The sequence below is a fragment of the Xenopus laevis genome, chromosome 9_10S (assembly GCF_017654675.1).
Source record: "Xenopus laevis strain J_2021 chromosome 9_10S, Xenopus_laevis_v10.1, whole genome shotgun sequence".
In the NCBI taxonomy this organism is placed as follows: Eukaryota; Metazoa; Chordata; class Amphibia; order Anura; family Pipidae; genus Xenopus; species Xenopus laevis.
Genome location: NC_054388.1, coordinates 27,551,604 through 27,571,458, shown reverse-complemented (window position 1 = coordinate 27,571,458; position 19,855 = coordinate 27,551,604).

The following is a 19,855-nucleotide window of genomic DNA, read 5'->3' as shown; positions in this document are numbered from 1 at the left end:
CTAGGATTTCAAAATGTCAAGTGGCTGAAGAGAATAATTTAAGGAATGGAATATAATGTTAATTAGACTAATCATCGGGTGAAAAATCACAGCGGTCAAAATACCCCTCTATGTCTGTATTAAAGGGCAGGGGACTCTGATACTCACTCATGTATTTTAAGAGATAATTGCAAGGACAGAGATGTTCTAGGTATTCTATGATTGGGGAAGATTTCACACTTGTATTTTTAGGGTACAAAAGAGATATTACTGCTGTCTGTTTACACTTGCAGGGGAGAACATTTGAACTGAGAAGTGGTAGTGCAACTGATTTTTAAACTTTTTTTCTGCAGTTACTATTTAATACAATATCTCCTATAGAGATATTAAGTTGCCCTGAGGAGGCTTCTGCGAAGCCGCTCCCCAGCGCTTACCTTTACTGTGACGTAGAGTGCAATTGCGCTCACTGCACTAGACAAGCTGAATTTAGCTGACCCTGGTAACTACTGGGGTGCTGCCCCTCATTGCAGTAGCACCCCTGCACTTAATTAGTGAGATTAATTAATGAGCCAGTGCTAGGTGCAAAAATGGGTGCAGACTTATTCCCATTAAAACTCCATATACAATGTGCTTACAACTTATACTCAGTACAGCCGGTTGCAGGTGCTTTTGTGCATGGAGTATCAAGGGGCAGTACACAGGTACATGGAAGCCCTGTAATCAACACCTGCCTTGACTAGCTTCTAGGTACAGACTGTAGGTACTCTACCTCAATCACACACAAATAAAGGACATGTAAATGCACATCCATGTCTCACCCAGTGCCACCTCTAGACTTGGAGGTGCAAATTGTTTTAGCACAATTTACTAACTGGTGCAAATCTTTCCACCTGCATTATACCCTGGAATTCTGGGTATCAACATGGTGAACTGCATCCATTAGAAAATATAGAGTTTTAGTGAAAAGGATATTATTGTAACCTGTTTAAAAGACACCTGCAGTCAGGGTAAGCCTGCTATGTTTTTCAAAAATATATTAGAAAGGTAGTGTGCACACTGCAAAACACAGACACAGTGCTTCCTATGAGGAGACATGTGGCTACCCTCCCATGCTGCCTGCATTTGGCAGCTCTCCTCACTTACTATGCCCCATCCACCTGCCCTCTGGCACTATGGGTACAGCTGGTGTTTATTTAAACAGATCCATATAGGTCTCAGTTACAACCACAAGTGTAGTGAACAGAGTGCAGTTTTGAATGCAATTGCCATGTTTCCCCCCCATAATGCAGTTGTTTTCATAGAATTCCAGCATTGTTGGACTCTGCAGGGGAAACTGCGTCTACTTCAACTATGGGCAATGTGTCAAAATTAACACAATTAGCTCACTGCAACATAAATTGTATGCAGTACCATTCTTGAATGGGCTTTTGTACAACCACAACTGTGCTTGTGGTCGTAAATGAGCCCTAAAGATTCCAGTTTCCACTTTCGTAACAACTACCAGTATCCCCTCTAAACTCTGCCTGTTGTTGGGATGGCTAAGAATTGCAGTCTAAAAAAGCTACATAGTAGTATGACTAACTCAGAGAATATTTTGTTGAGTGTGGGTCAAATCTGAGTATAAGAATAGTTAAAATACAATCTGACCTTTCCCATATCAAAACATTGTGGATTTTGTGTCTACACGTATAAAATCCTCTCAGGGTGATGCAAGAAATTATCAGTTCAAGAACTGAATAGAAATAGGCAACTAAAGCCTGAAGGCATCTCAAAAGAGATCCGAAAAAGAAGATACTGCTGGGTACAGTACAGTTGTGTTCAGAATAATAGCAAAATGACAAATAATTCACTAGTAGGTGTAGTAGACTAATAGAAACAACAGTCAGGAACATGCATACTGCTGTTTCTGTGTAATTGAAATATTAATTGAGGCTTGTTCCAAATAACAACAATGTTCAAAATAATAATAACTTGTTCTAAATAATATCAGTGTGGAGTTTAATTAGTGAGATCATTCATTCTGTGAAAAAAAAACAGGTGTCAATTAGGTCCTTATTTAATGAAGGAAGGAGCAAATGTTGTGTATGCTGGTTATAGTGTATTTCTCTCTCAAAAAGATGTGCTAGCCTAAAGAGATATGGTGCAACATTTTGTGGATTGATGAAAGCAAGATTGTTCTTTTTTGGGTCTGTCAGATGACCCCCAAACACGGAAGTCTCAGTACACTGTGAAGACAGCGAAGTATGGTAGCACAAGCAATTGCATGGGGATGTTTCTCGTGCTATGGTGTTGGGCTTATTTATCGCATACCAGGGATCATGGATCAGTTTCAATAAATCAAAATACTTGAAGTGGTCATGTTGCCTTATCCCGAAGAGGAAATGCTCTTGACAACAACAAGACAATGACCCAAACACACCAGTAAACAAGCAACATCTTGGTTGCAGACCAACAAGATTGAAGTTATAGAGTGGCCAGTCCAATCCCTGAACCTTAATCAGACTTGTGGGGTGACATCAAAAATGCTGTTTCTGAGACAAAACCAAGAAATGCAGAAGAATTGTGGAATGTAACAGGTGCCAGAAGTTGGTCAACTCCATGTAACACAGGTGTGCAGCAGTTCTCAGAAAAACTAATTATGCAGCTAAATATTATTCAGTGATTCAAAGGAAAGCAAAATCTTGAAACAGTTTTCAGTTTATACAGTGAATCTTTGAGTTTGTAAAGAAGAATGAGATACTGCTATTTTTTGAACAGGCTAATATTCTTTTTTCTTTACTTTCTGTAAAGAAATAACAAAAATCTGATACATTTTTCTTCATGTTTTGGAATAGAATGTGGTGTTCCCAATGCATTTTGAGCTTTATTCACATTTATAAACACACTGCTATTATTCTGAAGACAACTGTATGTATGCATTATGTAGGTGCATGTTGTAGTATTGGAAAGGACAATGCAGAAACCTTATAATGTGATGTTTCTTTGGTTATTTGAATATTCAAGCTGAGCTCAGATTCCCAGGTGGGGGATACACTTGCTTCCCGAGCACCTTGCAGCTGCACTTGTTTTCAAGCACATTTACTGTGACCTGAGACTTTTGGCATGAAATGTTCTTCAGCAAGAACATACTGAAAGGTCATGCAAATGAAAACTCCAGAGAGAGTGAGCTGAGAATTTCACACAACCAACTTCTATACACATTCACTGTAGAAAAATGGTAAAAATCAGCTTCCTAATTAATAAGGACATGGTAACAGGGCTACGTTGAAGCATTTTTTTGGGTTAATATGGTTTATACCTAAAGGACCTTTTTCCAGGCAGTGTTTAGCTTTGAGCAGTGGCTTGCCAGCAACATGTTGCTCACTAACCCCTTGGTTGCACTAGTTCATTACAGGCCACATTTATCACAATCATTATTATTTCTTATATACTGTATAATCCACAGTGTCCTGTTGTCTTTTGGGAGTACTATACAAAATTGTGAGGTTTTGGGAGAGCATGTGGAAGGTATGCCCAAGACCATAAATAAGTAAATGGTCAAAACAGTAAAATAATTGCAAGCAAACTGTCCATCAGTGCGTCTTAGGCTTTAAAGGACACTATGGCTGAACTTGGGCATTCTACTGGATGTTGCATTAAGTCCACAGACGCAGTTCAGTTCAGTTTCATCTAAAACCACTTTTATCAAAACAATTTTCATGCAAATGTACTCTTTGCATTTTTTCTCCACTCTTTCTTTCTACCTTCCATTCAGAACTGAGTGCTGCTGCGGCTATTGGCGCACCCACTGACATAGTGCCCCACTGACCAGGCAGTAGCTCCAGTGTTCCCTCAGCGCCCTACATCAATAGATGGAGCATACTTGCAGCTATAAGAATCTGGTGCAAATGTCATTTGCATTCTGAAACCCAGAACTTATCAGTAGCAGTAGATAATGCAATGCAACATCAGACTGACAAACTGGGAGAAATGCCATGAACCCACCTCCTGGATCTGTTGCACCTCAGGTGTGCATGGCGGGTTTAAGTTTGTGTTGGTGGGGCATGTGTTATTGGCGGGGTGGGGGGTAAGGGATGGGCTTAGTTGGCAATGTGGGGCAGGGGAAAGCAATGGTGTAGAAGCACTGGAGGTTAGGACCACCTGTTGGCCCTAGTTAAAACACCAGAGCAGTATTTTAACTTGTAATGTAGTTGTAACGTAAATATACGTCAAGTTACACATCAAGACATTGTGCGGAAAACCCAGGCTCACAAAAATCTTTTATCTCAAAGCAGCTGTACAGGTGTGTGCAATTATCACGCTTATTGTAAATCATATTCTTCTTGTAAGTTTTCCTGGTATTGTATAAAATTCAGCCCCATGAATTACCTCTGCGCAATGCAGATTCTGGAAATAGGAAATGCTGACTCAAAGGTTTTTTTTACAGATCCATAGAATTGTAGTGGCTGGTACGGCAGGAGGCTTGAATTCCCAGATATATGTTCCTCATAACAATTATACCAGGTGAGGTGAATGTAAAACTTAAGTACATACATCGTAAGCAGTTTGCCCAAACTACAAGGTAATTTTGAATTATATATTTCTTTCCGAAATTAAATTATATGAAAATATTCCAGGTTATTATAATGGCTCCCTAAATGTGTCCCCAATTGTATATGACTGCAAAAATACCTTTGCATCAGGTAAAATAAATGATGATACAAGAAATTATATTTGCAGTATCCTACAAGTCAAGTTATTATTTTATCTCCCTGTAGAACAGATGTAGGAAGAATGTATATACTTTTTCTTTCCATTCTTTCTGCTTACCAAAGTATCTTAGCTAATTTGACACCAGATGCCGGAACTTTTTTTAATATGTGATATGTTATAAAGTCCATTTTCGAACTGCAAGTCAGAGCACAAAACTAAATGTTAAAGGGGGTTTTCACCTTTGAGTTAACTTTTAGTACGAGGTAGAAAGTGATATGTATTATGAGGCAATTTGCATTGGTTTTAATTTTTGTATTATTTGTGGTTTTTAGTTATTAGCTTTTTATTTATTTACTTGCACTGATTTGAATAAGAGATTGGAATAGTAAGGCCTTGAATAGAGAGAAAAGTCAAAAGTAACCATAACAATGCCTTACAGAGCATTTGTATTTTTTAGATGGGGTCAATGGCCCCCATTTGAAAGCTGGAAAGAGTCAGAAGAAAAAGGCAAATAATTAAAAAAAACTATAGAAAATAAAGTATGAAGACCAATTGAAATGTTGTTTAAAATTTGCCATTCTATAACATATTAAAAGCTAACTTAAAGGTGCTGCTCCAGGAACGAAACAAGATCAGAATAAGATCTTCTATCAGCCTTAGCTGTACAGGAAAAGATCCTGCCATATACAGGTACGGGATTGTATGGGATCAGGAGGCCTGTTATACAGAAAGATCCACATTAGGAATAGGACATCTCTTCTACACTCCATTTTAATTCAATAATTTTAAAAATAGTTATCTTTTTCACTAATAAGAAGACAGTATATTGACAGTATAAAATATAATAGGGCAGATTTACTAAAAGGTGAATTGGTCGTCACTAGCAAAAATTCGCCAAAACGGCAATTTGCAGGGACATCGCCAAATTGCTGACAGGCGTAGAGGAAAATTCACTAGCGAAAGAGTTAAAGAAGTTTTGCACCCTTTCAACAGACGAATTTTCACTCAGGCAAATGATTGTTTATCAAAGTGCAAATTCTCCACTAAATGACCCTTTTCACCAGAGTCTGCTTTGCCAGGATATACCTGGCGAACTGATAAGATGCAGCTATTGTACATCTTCAACAATCTTATGTCAGTGACATCATATCCTGTATGATGTCATAAAAAAAGACAAAATGCTGGTGGTTTTTCATATTTTAAAGTGGGATTATGTTTAAAAGTTTGTAAACAGTGATGGGTGAATTTGTCCTTTTGCTTCTCCAAAAAATTTTCAGATTTCCCTCAAAATTCGCAAATGGCATAACATTTTTGAAACTCACTTAAATTGTGACGCCCGCATTAAAGTCAATGGGTGTCCAAATAATGCCTGTCCAATTTATTCGCCCATCACTAGTTGTAGATATTACAGTTGTAATATATAAATTTTAATCATTTGAAGGTCATGTCACATTTGTTTTAGGGTGGGCTCATGTCTACGGCATTAGTGGATCTCCTTTGTCTTTATTTTGCTTCCTTGGAGATTTGTAATAAGAAGTGGCCACTTCAAGCATTTGCACCAACATCTCAAATAAAGACATATATATATGACCTATATGTACCCATACTATTCAAATTGACCTAAGTGTGTTTCGCTTGGCAGAAAGTAACGATAGTGAAAGTCCGCTATGAGATGCTTGTGCTGACCAATTTCCGCCAGCGTTCTTCTGCAGAGACTTAATTTCACATTTTGATGAATAAGCGTATCTGCTGCAATTTTAACATCTGATGAAGGGTTGCAAAGTGTAGCAGAGCCTTCCGAGGTGAAAATTCGCCCTTTAGTATATTCTCCTCAATGAATCATTAATGGAGGTAAATCAATCCTTTTGAGTTTATTTAAAGTTTAAATGTTTTTTTAGCAGACTGTCACGAGTGCCAGGTGGCGCGGCTCTCCCTGGCGTGGCTCTTCCTTCCAGCGTTGCATCCAAGATGGTGGCATCCAGGATCCACATGTGGGCGCAGAGACGCCGGTGTGATGACGTCACCAGCACCAAAATAAAAGGACGCCAGAGACACCGGTTCAATGCCAAATGATAGGTTTTATTTCTGTGAGTACCTGGGTGTTATACTAATGCTATTTCTCTGAACTTGACCTTGCTTGGACTTTGACTCTGATTCGTATGCTGCCTGCCTTTTGATCTTTGCCTGGACTTTTGATTACGCCTTTCTCTTGAACCTTTGCCTGTACTTTGATTTTGGACATTGACCCAAAGCTTCCTCCCTGGTCCGGACTACTCGCGCTGGGAGCCGCTAGGCCCCCGACAGTATCATTGGGCCATGGACCCTTCAGAGGAAGCGCAGCCTGATTTCGGCAGGGCCTTTCATGGTATGCATTCTCGCATTGAAGCTTACGAAGCTCAGCAATCCCATTTCGGACAAGCATTGGAGGCGATCCTGGAAAAACAACACCAACGCCAGTTCCAGTCACTGCAGTCGCAGTTTTACATTCTTCCACCGCTGAACCACGTATTCTGGCACCTCCTCTCTACAGTGGAGATCTCCAAGCATGTCGTGGTTTTGTTAACCAGTGCCAGATCCAGTTTGTTCTGCAACCCACTCGATTTGAGTCAGAGTGAGCCAAGGTGGGATTTGTAATTACACATCTGGCTGGGAAAGCGCTCAAATGGGCATCTCCGCACTGGGAAAAAGAGTCTCCTTTAATTAATGATGCCAAGGCATTCCTCCAGGAATTCTGGACTGTGTTTGATGCTCCTGGTCAGGTTGCGACCACTTCATGGCGGCTGTTTCAGATTAGCCAGGGGAGTCGCTGCGTTGCTGAATATGCTATTGAGTTCCGTGCGCTGGCTGCAGAGACTGGTTGGAACAACGAAGCCTGCCATGCTGCTTTCTACAATGGGCTCTCTATCCGGCTAAAAGACAATCTGGTCTCCCGTGAATTGCCTACACTGGTGGAAGACCTAATTGCTTTGGCTGTCAAGGTGGACACTCGACAAAGAGAACATCAAGCGGATAAGGACTGGATCAAGAGTTTCAAACCTACCCTGGCTCCCCGCTTCAAAAGACCCTTGTTGCCTCCGTCACCCCAGCAGCCTTCGGTTATTCCTCTGGAGGAACCCATGCAGATCGAAAGGGCACGTCTCTCTAAACAGGAAAAGCTCCGGAGGCGTTTGGCAGGACTATGTCTGTATTGTGGCGGTCAGTCATTTTGCCAACTCCTGCCCTGTGAAGCCAAAGGGTCCTCTTCTTCAAGGTAAACCTGGGAAGACATATGTGGGTAGCATTACTCCAAAATCCCAAGAGAACTCTTTACAGATTTGTTTGGCCACTAAGATGATCGTCAGCTCTGCCTTCCTTGATTCCGGCTGCAGGGAACTTCCTGGACATGCTGGTCCTGAAAAGACTCTAGAGCTTCTACGATGCCTAGTCTGGTGGCCGACTATCCGCAAGGACGTCAAAGACTTTGTTGCTGCTTGTACTATTTGTGCCACCTAGGCTAGCCATACTCGTCCCAGCAGTCTTTTACAACCTCTTCCCACTCCCTCTCATCCTTGGACTCACCTAGAAATGGACTTCATTGTTGAACTTCCACACTCTAGAGGGAACACTGTCATCTGGGTAGTTATAGATCACTATAGTGAGATGGCACACTTCATTCCCCTGCGAAAATTTCCCTTGGCAGTGGAATTGTCCTAGCTGTTCTTTCAACTGCACGGCTTCCTGGCAATCCGTATGTATAGATTTGGGCATTACTCTTCAGTTCTCTTTTGCCTATCATCCCCAAACCAATGGGGCAGTGGAGCAAATGAATCAAGCATTAGAACAGTTCTTGAGGAATCATATTTCCCTCTGTCAAGACAATTGGTCCGATCTTCTGCCGTGGGCGAAATTCGCTCATAACAATGCATGTCACACGTCCACTGGAAGATCTCCTTTTATGTCTGTTTATGGACAACATCCCCAAGCCTTTCCTCAAGACTTCTTCTTGTCGGATGTTCCCGCTGCGGCTGATCACGCAGCCCATATGTCTGCTATCTGGGCTGCAACCAAAGCAAATTTGGAAAAGAGTGCCCTAGTGCATAAGACTTTTGCTGATCGGAGACTCTCCCCACAGTACAAAGTTGGAGACAAGGTGTGGCTGTCCCTCCAGTTCCTCATTAAATGGAAGGGCTTTGGTCCTGAAGAATGCTCGTGGGAGAAACACTCTGATGTACATGTCCCTTATTTGGTAAGGGAATTCTACAATAAATGTCCCCGGAAACCAAGGCTTGGTGGTCCAGTGGCACAAGCGCTCGATGGCGCGGCTCTCCCCGACGCAGCTCTTCCTTCCAGCGTAGCATCCAAGATGGCGGCGCCCAGGATCCCCACGTGGATGCAGAGACGTCGGTGTGATGATGTCACCGGCACCAAATTCAAAATAAAAGGATGCCAGAGACGCCAGTTCAATGCCCGATGATAGTTCTTATTTCTGTGAGTTACATAGTTACATAGTTAAATTGGGTTGAAAAAAGACAAAGTCCATCAAGTTCAACCCCTCCAAATGAAAACCCAGCATCCATACACACACCCCTCCCTACTTTCAATTAAATTCTATAAACCCATACCTATACTAACTATAGAGCTTACTATCACAATAGCCTTTGATATTATGTCTGTCCAAAAAATCATCCAAGCCATTCTTAAAGGCATTAACTGAATCAGCCATCACAACATCACCCGGCAGTGCATTCCACAACTTCACTGTCCTGACTGTGAAGAACCCCCTATGTTCAAATGAAAGTTCTTTTATTCTAGTCTAAAGGGGTGGCCTCTAGTACAGTGATCCACTTTATGGGTAAAAAGGTCCCCTGTTATTTGTCTATAATGTCCCTAATGTACTTGTAAAGTGTAATCATGTCCCCTCGCAAGCACCTTAACAGTCTACCCAATTTAGTTGCACGTCTCTGCACTCTCTCCAGCTCATTTATATCCCTCTTAAGGACTGGAGTCCAAATCTGCACTGCATACTCCAGATGAGGCCTTACCAGGGACCTATAAAGAGGCATAATTATGTTTTCATCCCTTGCGTTAATGCCCTTTTTTATGCAAGACAGAACTTTATTTGCTTTAGTAGCCACAGAATGACACTGCCCAGAATTAGACAAAGACCCCTAGATCCTTCTCATTTAAGGAAACTTCCAACACACTGCCATTTAGTGTATAACTTGCATTTATATTATTTTTGCCAAAGTGCATAACCTTGCATTTATCAACATTGAACCTCATTTTCCAGTTTTCTGCCCAGTTTTCCAATTTAGACAAATCACTCTGCAAAGTGGCAGCATCCTGTATGGAACCTATAGTTCTGCACAATTTAGTATCATCTGCAAAAATAGAAACAGTACTTTCAATGCCCACCTCCAGGTCATTAATAAACAAGTTGAAAAGCAAGGGACCTAGTACAGAGCCCTGCGGTACTCCACTTACAACACTGGTCCAATTAGAAAATGTTCCATTTACCACCACTCGTTGTAGTCTATCTTTTAGCCAGTTCTCTATCCAGGTACAACTACTATGTTCCAGGCCAACATTAATTTAACCAGTAACCTTTTGTGTGACACTGTATCAAATGCTTTAGCAAAGTCTAAGTAAATCACATCCACTGCCATCCCAGAATCTAGGTCTCTACTTACCTTCTCATACAAAGAAATTAAGTTAGTCTGGCATTACGCATAACGCATAAAACCATGCTGGCACAAACTCATAGTATTATGATTTGCTATGAAGTCCAGTATCTTATCCTTTATTAACCCTTCGAAAAGCTTTCCTACCACTGACGTCAGACTAACTGGCCTATAGTTTTGAGGCTGAGAACTGGATCCTTTTTTGAATAGAGGCACCACATTAGAGTTCCTGGGTGTTATATTATTGCTATTTCTCTGAACTTGACCTTGCTTGGCCTTTGACCCTGATTTGTATGCTGCCTGCCTTTTGATCTTTGCCTGGACTTTTGATTACACCTTTCTCTTGAACCCTTGCTTGTACTTTGATTTTGGACATTGACCCAAAGCTTCCTCCCTGGTCCGGGCTACTCCCGCTGGGAGCTGCTAGGCCCCCACACAGACTTAAAGGAGAATTCAATCCCCCACAGTGATCAGCTTTGGTCGGATACTGGGTTTTTGTACTGGCCATTTGCTGCTAATTTGGCCCCCACAGACAGAGGGGCAAATTCACTAAAGGGCGAATCTTCACCTGCGAAGGCTTTGCCACACTTTGCGCCACTTTGCCAGGTGCAAATTCGCTACTATTACGCTAATTCATTGAAAGTCAAAGTTGCGTTTCTGCAGCCGAATGCTGGCGAAGTTTCGATTGCATTAATTCGGCATTTCATATCGAACTTTCGCTAACATTCGTTTTTGACTAATGAAACTTTGTTAGTACACTTGGGCTTAGGACAATTTAGGGCAGGTACATATAGGTCTTATATATGTCTTTATTTGAGATGTTGGTGCAAATGTTTGAAGTGGCCACTTAATATTAAAAATGTCCAAGGAAGCAAACTAATGACAAAGGAGATCCTCTAATCCTCTAGGGGTAAAAGCAATCCCATTTTAAAATATGAAAAAATGCCAGTGTTTTCTTATAATTTAGGTAGAAAAAGGGGCAGAATAATTGTGCCTATATGCTTTGCATTACATTTATAGAAAAATAAGGTGAATAGAATGATGGCATAAACAGGTATGGGATCCGTTATCCATGGAAACCATTATCCAAAAATCTCAGAATTACAGAATGTCTCCTATAGACTCCATTATAATGAAATAATCCAAATTTTTAAAATGTTTTCCCTTTTCTCTGTAATAATAAAACAGATTCCCTTGTAGCTTGTACTAAGATATAATTAATCCTTATTGAAAGCAAAACCAGGCTATTGGGTTTATTTAATGTTAACATGGTTTTCTAGTAAACTTATTGTATGAAAATCCAAATAACGGAAAGATCTGGTATCAGAAAACTCCAGGTCCAAGCATTCTGGATAATAGGTCCCATACCTGTTTCCCTTTAAGAAAAACTAAAATTGTGATTAAAGTGCTAGACCATCATTACGAAACAAGCCCTTTTGTCCCTTAATTAAAAAATAAGGCTGTTTTCTTTGCAGCAGATGATTTGCAGAAGAGGGAATGTCAGTAATTTTCAAGTTTGGTATTTTGTAAGCCCCATGAGTGAAAAGGTTTTTATTGTGATTATATCAGGTACAATTAAAGCTGACACGGTCTCACCTTCTTAATAGTTCCTGTGGTGCTTCTCTCAGCAAGGACAGCACTGCAATGGCACAGATTTCAGCAGCTGAAATGAAGCAGAAAAGTGTCACCTTAGGGTTCTCTTAATTGTTTCCTTTCTTCTTAAAGCTGTCCGTAAAGCTACAGTCAAAAAAGACTGACTGAAATAAGAACTAGACCTCCTTTTACCAGTTCATCAGACAGTGAGTGAGTTTTCGATCTCTGCACTGAACAACTGAACAATTGTTCAAATAAAGTTTCTATAATAAATTATACTTGCATATAAATTATACTTGCAGCCAATTAATTTGACTGCCATTTTAGAAACATGTTCCAGGTTATCTATTATTTAATTGATTGGTACCTTAAACAGCAGACCTACTTTTTCTAACCAGAAAAATCAACTTGTGATTGGCTCACAAAATATAAAAATATCATTATAACACTTTTTTCCCATTGAAACGTGTGACATGTTAGGCCATATGTTCTGACAGCATTATGTATTAATTGTCACTGTCTTTATCCTGCAATGTTTTCTGGGATGTCTGAATTCATTTTGGCATGTGTATTGGGGCATTATATAATCCAAAATTAAATAGGTCTATTACAGTTGGTGCTACTCCAAACTTCAGGCTAATGCAGAAGTAACCCCTTTTTAATCTTTTTGCAGGAGCTTTATCCAAGCATAGGGGAGGTAGAAATAGATAAGCAACGTGGAAGCACTGGCAGAGAATGTGGCTTCCACATGTTCAAGTGTGGGTGAGGCAATGCCTGATGTTTATGGAGTGCTCAATGACAATTTCCTGCAGTGATCTTGCTGGCATATCTAGGGTTATTGTACTCATTATTTTCTACTGTGATCTTACTAGAATGTCTGGGGTTAAAGGAATACTCATTGTCCATTTACTGTAATGATCATACTGGCATATGTGAATGATTATGATGCCAAATTTGGAGTGACCTACACTTTTTTTGCTCATGGCATTTTGAGTCCCCGAACTTCACTTTTGCCTCAAGAACATATTTTGTTGAGATGGCTCAAAAAAAACCTATTGACCTAGGGAGATATGGTGAACCAAATGATATATTTTCACTGCAGTTGGTACAGAGAATAATCTTTTTATGTAACTGTTACTGTTCATTGCATGAGTTTTCTCTAAAATAAAATCATATTTGCACCATTTGTACAGCGAACAAAAAACAGCCATTATATAATCTTCATGATCCTTTCATGTATATCTGCTGTGTATAAAGCCTATTGTGATTAAACAGTTTGTCTCAATGCAAAAGCAGTCAGTTTTTACGTCATTATCTCTCTGTCTTTATTATTGCTAGCTATTTGTGAGCACTGGCCATTTTTACAGTTGTAATAGAAATCCTTGTAGAGTGGTAAAATACATTGAGAAAGAATGAACATCTGATAAAAAAGTGCTTTAAATACTCAAGACAATGGCAATAACAGCCATTTCGATTTGGTTTTAACTGCTGTGAAAATAAATCCCAGGGTCCACTCTCTGAGCAGACAGACTGCTTCATCACTGAAACAAATGGAAATTATATCATATATAAACTGAACTTTTATATACTTATTAGATAGAGCAAAAATACAGTTTCAAGTATTTACAGTGAGGCAAGCTTACTGAAAACTGTAGAAGCTTGTAGCTTGGCTTACATGCATTTTAAAAAAAAACTAGACATGGTTAAATATGCCATATTTTATATTCTGAACTTACTGCACCAGCGTAAAGATGATAATGACCCTTAGGAGTGTCAGTGACACTGCACATGCCCATTATGCCCCCCTGCTAAAAACATCTGCAGAGACCCAGCGCACTCTGATCCCCATCTGTGGTTGCCTTGGGCTAGTACAGAAGCCCAAAAAACATTTCTAGCCTACTTCTTTAGTTAAGCTTTAGTAATTCTTTAAAGTTATTTTAGATATGATAATTTGGGCACAGCATTCTGTTATACAGTGTTGGAGCTATGGCCAAATAGCTATAACCACAGTATGTTCATGTATCTCTATCAAATTTTTGACCTTCAGTGGGGGCTTGACAATCTGTGAATTATAATTAAATTGCACATTTGGAAAGGACGTGACGGATCCATTGTCTGGAGGATATTCTGCATTATTTAAAGAACTGTTGTCTTCAAGAAGCAATTAGATTAGAGCTGGTAACATTAGATTGACCAGATTGGTCAATTCTTAATATAGATCATTTTGATTAATATTTAGATTGTTATACTTATTAAAATGTATGCATACTAGTAATTTCTAATTCATTAGTTGAATGTATTGTCTTTATTTTGTTGCACACTTATTCATCATCACATTAGGGTTTATTTGTGTCCACAAGTGCAGTGAGCAAAGTCCAATTCTGAACAAAATCGCTGTATTTTTTTTCCCACAATGCAGCAGGTTTTACCCAGAATTCCAGCATCATTTAGGACACAAAGGGATGTTAAATCTAACGCAATTGCACTGTGCCTGATTTGTTATAAGCATGCACTTCATTACAAATTGGGTGCAGTTGTGTAAAGTAGAGTATCCCAAACCCAGAACTAACTCCATTCTCAGCTCACTTTTATGCCTATAACTATAAATATTAGAATTTTGCACCAAACTGTGTTGACGTCATCAGGCACGCAGAAGTAAAAGGATGCACACGCAAAGACATGCATGTCAAAACACAGAAGCGGCATGCATCACCACACAGAAGAATTAGCACTGCGGGCATCCCCACCAGCTCACTGGACCACCAGGTACCCTTGCAAGTTGTATTGAATATTCTGCTTGCCATCATTTCGGGTGCACAGCACAGGAGTGACATGTTCGCTTATTGGCACATTTGCGGTGCAGCAACCAACTTAGGGTGCTGTGGGAACTGCAGAGTGGTGGTGGCTCAATGGTTTACATGCATTAGTGGGCACAGCAGTGTCTGATTCCAAATGGAAGGCAGGCAGGACTGAGTGGCGTTGAGCACAACTCTTTGGAAGTATGAAGAGCACAAGTACCTTTAATAAAAGTGTTTTTACTTGCAACTGCAAAAGTGGCAACATTTTCATATTTTTTATGTATTAAAAATCTTTTTTCAAAAACTTGATCATGTTCAAACATGAAAAAACGACTAGAATGCAGTTAAATAACATTCTACCCATCATTTGCATTTGCATGTCATATTTCAAAATGGATCTCAGATACTTGTATCTCTGAGGAAGCTAGTGGTGCTGCAGTGTGTGATGGGTGCTGTGTGGCATTGCGGGTGGCGTTCCCTGTAGCTTTTCGTGACGTCATTTCCGCCTGACGTGGTTCCTCATCAGTCGGCTTCCTCAGAGGCTCCCATTGTTGATCTTTTCATACCAGGAGAAGCGCTTCATGATTTTTTACGTGCAAGCTGATATTCCCTGTTTGTAAGTACCCACCTAAACAAGCATTTAAGGAAAGTTTTTAATCCCTTGGTGGAGGTTAATACTAAATGAGGGTAACACTTATAAGGTGAAACAATTTGGTTTGTTCCTTACACAAGAGGTGGCAACATTGTAAAACAATATTACCCTATCTTGCTTGTTTGTCTGTCTCCCGTGCCTTTGGCGCTGGCTTTTTATTTCAGTGACAAATTTGCGGACTTGGAGGGATACAAGTGGGAGCCGGATGGGATTTGTGGACACAATTGAACCTTGGGCCTATTTTTCTTCTAGGATAATTTCACAATCTGACAATCTATATACTTACAGAGCATACATTAAGACCCTCCTGAACTATAACCCACAAACACTCGCATCACAATTCACAGCTGGTTTATTTTATAAAGACACTGCTGGTCATCATCATGATCACACACCTGTTGGTGAAAAAAAAAGGTTTTAACAAAAGGACACAGTTAACCGCCCCCTGAAAATCTGTGGAAATTGTTGGACCAATCTTTGGGGACATTTTCAATTCATCCCGCTTGATATTGAATGGACTTGATCTCAAAATGAAACTGTCCAGAAATAAAGACTGTTTTTGCTAAATGTCTGCTGATGCTGAGCAGTATAAAGTGCAAATCTTACAAGCAGCTCTCTATGTTAAAAGAGTGCAAGTCTCTCAGGCAGTCAGAATTGGTCACAGCCAAGCACTGCTGACAACTAACGCAAAGTATGCCGTTAATTGAGTGTCTCTGAAATTGTACAGTATATCTGTGGGTACAAGAATCACTAATCATGAAAATCTCTTTCTGGGATAAATTCCTAAAACTATAATATTAGGATTTACTGACAATGATTCTTTTAGCGGCGATTATATAAAGAATCCCCTATGTTTTCATCATTATAATATGAATTACTTGACTTTATATGTTGAATGGCAGCCGCTGAGTGGACGTATTCTTAAGTCTGATTTAGAAAATGATTCTGCAATTTGTGAATACATGGCCCTAGTACACATTACTGGCTAACAAAAATCGGATAACAGTCTTTCAGTGGACCGTGAAGAGTTTATGAAAGGTTTTTGATCCCACTGGTGTCTAATAAAAGGGCAGCCAAGTTTGGGAGTTTTACTTTGAAAGCAGCTAGTAAGTTGCAGGTAAAACCTAGTCCCTTTGTAAAATGTATAATGAAGCAATAGAATTCTTAATGAATCAGATGAAAATTGAGCATAGGACTGGCCAGATATGGGATCACTTTGACGTAGTTGGCCAGCTTAAATATATTGCAATATATGGACAAACAATCCCTGTTTTGTTTAAAGGGTAAGGCATTTTTTAGTAGCAGTATGCACAAAATGTCTCTGTCTTAAATATATTGATAATGGGTTGAGTGCAGAGGACTCTTGTATTTGTCTATATGTATTTTGTGGTCACAGCCTCATTGCAACCCCACCTAATGGTTTTAAAAATTAGTGGTGAACACAACTTTCCCTTGTATATATATATATATATATATATATACTGTATATATATACTGTATATATATATATATATATATATATATATATATATATATATATACACATTATATATTTATATTATTGATATATACATATAAGTGTTAAATGTGTTATTTCTTAAAACAGATATTTTTATTTATTTAATTGAGGGTTTTTGTTGTATATTTAACGCAAATAACATTTAAAATATGATGCTTTTTTTGTTGTTAAGTTATAAGTAACATTTTAGTATATTTTGTATAACGAATGTTGTCTGTAATATAAATGTAGCAATATTTGCACGTTTACTTTATAGGACTCGTATTTCTAAAAATATAACCTGTTTTAGTTGACTATTTTAGTGTATATTCTAAGTAAAATTTTGTATTACAGCTTTTTTTTCTGGTAACTCTGGTAGTTATTAATTTTTATTAATATTTTATGTATATAAAATACTCAAAAGCCATGAATATCCTGTAAATTATATCCTTATAAACCGTGAGTTCTGATGTCATCAGTTATAAACGGTGAGTTCTGATGTCATATCTGTCACATGACTCATTGAAACTTGTGTATTATAATAAATAAACTACCCCCAGTTGCAAAATATGAGGATATTAGAAGTTACCTCGAAGTTCCATGACCTGTACAAAAACACTCGGCCTTCGGCCTCATGTTTTTATATGGTCATGAAACTCCTCTGTAAGTTATAATATCCTTATATTTTATAAGAGGGGATACTTTATTCACTATATATACTATAGAAAGCTAAAAGAAACAGCATTACTAGAAATGGTTGGTGATGGAAGGTTAGAAAAACAACACCTACTGGCTGTAAACAGATCTAAACGGGCTACTAAATGTTAAAAAGAGCTAGGGCTGCTATAATGGTCATAGTTGTAACAATGCAAATGACAATGACTTAATCTGTTGCCCTCAAAACCCCTAACACACAACAGAGTGACACAGATGGTTTTGTCAGTAATGACTCTATACAGACAACTACTGCTTCACAACCATACAAAACTGACAGTCTGTATACATACGATACACAACACACAATAGATAGAACAATAGATGGTTCTGGTAGTATTGCCCATTCCGCTGACCAAAGAATGTCTTCAGAATGTGGTCATGATTGTTCTGTATATTAAGTCTATATATTCTGTTCTGTATATTTACTATTTTCCACAAATAGAGAGATCTAGCAAACTTTAATGGTGTTATGTATATTGACCATTTGCAAACTTAGACAGGCTGCATTAATTTGTGGATGCTGTTAATGCGGTTCATAACACTATTCAAACGTTACTGAATAGAACATTACCAGACAAAGCACCAGAAGATTTTGTACAGCTGCGACTTGAGGGTGGAAACTCATTTGATAATGTATATTCAACAAAACAGTCTAGTGAAGATTTTAATGCTAACACAATTGCCTGAAACAAAACTGATATAACTTCAGCCATAGCCTACATATAATCAACAAACATGGTGCTAATGAACACTTTGTTACGTTTCAGGCAGTCGAGACTGTGAGATTGGGAAAAAGGAAAGGAGACATTGATAAGAAAGAGATCAAGTGGATGTCACTATTGATAGAAAAGATATCCCTAGAAGAAATTAATTAATCATACTAACTTTATTAATATTATATTTACGTGTTATAAAGTTATATCATATTAAATACACGATGGGTATATATTCATCTGATGTGTTCATCTGTGTTCAATTAATTAAATAAATAAATAGAATGATTGTTATTAACTTGAATTCACATATATTGTTGAAATCACAAACACATACACATTATTATTCGCCTTATTAATTTAAAATGTAATACTTATTTATTTATTTTTTAAATTAGATAAAACCTGTTTAGGTTTATTAACTTGTAAATTTAGCATAAAAAGCACATAATTAGCACTTGCACAAACGAAGATGTTTGTAGTTTTCACATGAATATTTATGAACTTTTATGAATTTTTATGGACCATTCACATATACTGTATCTTTAAATAATGATTGACTTGTACCTTGACCCTATTTAAACACCATGACATGTGATGTTCACTTAACCCTGAGGAAGTGCCGATTATACAGGCACGAAACGCGTAGGTTTTTGCCACTGCACACCCACTGTTACTATCTTTCCGCACTGTGTGATACAATAAAGCTGGATTGATTTTACAACCAGTGTCTTCCTTACGGAGCGGTCATCGCTGCAAGCGAGTATCATACTGTGCAAATTGGAGTATTCGGGAGAAGTAACCAAAGTCTTGTGACCCCTAATGGAGAGGAACATAAATCTAATGGCCTGGCTGCAGTGTATGTGGTACGCATGTTGATAAATTTGACACACACGTTTGTTACATGCAAGAGAACATACCACAAAAAAAGTCTGACAGACACATTATATGGCTCATCCACTTAGGATTTCGAAGGTGTTGGATGGAAAAGACTTTGTCCACTTTTTTACTGATAGTAAATTTGAACATTACACATTCATTGCACACAATGCAGGTAGGTATGATTCTTACTTTGTTGTTCAAGAACTGATTAGAGAGAAACTTAAAAATGCAAATAGTAAATCAAGGGGGTAAACTGCTTTGTGTAACATTAACTGTAAATTACCAGAAGCTATGGATTTTTCAGGCTCCAAAGGCTATTTTCCAAATTTTTTTTAACACAGAACAAAATCATCAGGCCAATGCCAGGCATTGCATTTTATACTATAGACTACATGATGCCTGGTGAAAAAATTAATTCATGACATGGTACACAGAATACAAACACAAAACATTTAATTTAATAAAGAGAATTTTAACAAATAAAGTCGTTGTACGCTTGTTATTTTGTATAAAACATTTTACAATGTGTTTATAGGTAAAACAGTATTGCACGTTTTATACAGATCCATAAGTATTACCAGAGTGGACTTGAACTCACACAGTCACATAACCAATGAACCTTAGGTTCAATGCCTTAAACCATGCGCCCACCCTGGTAATACTTAAAAACA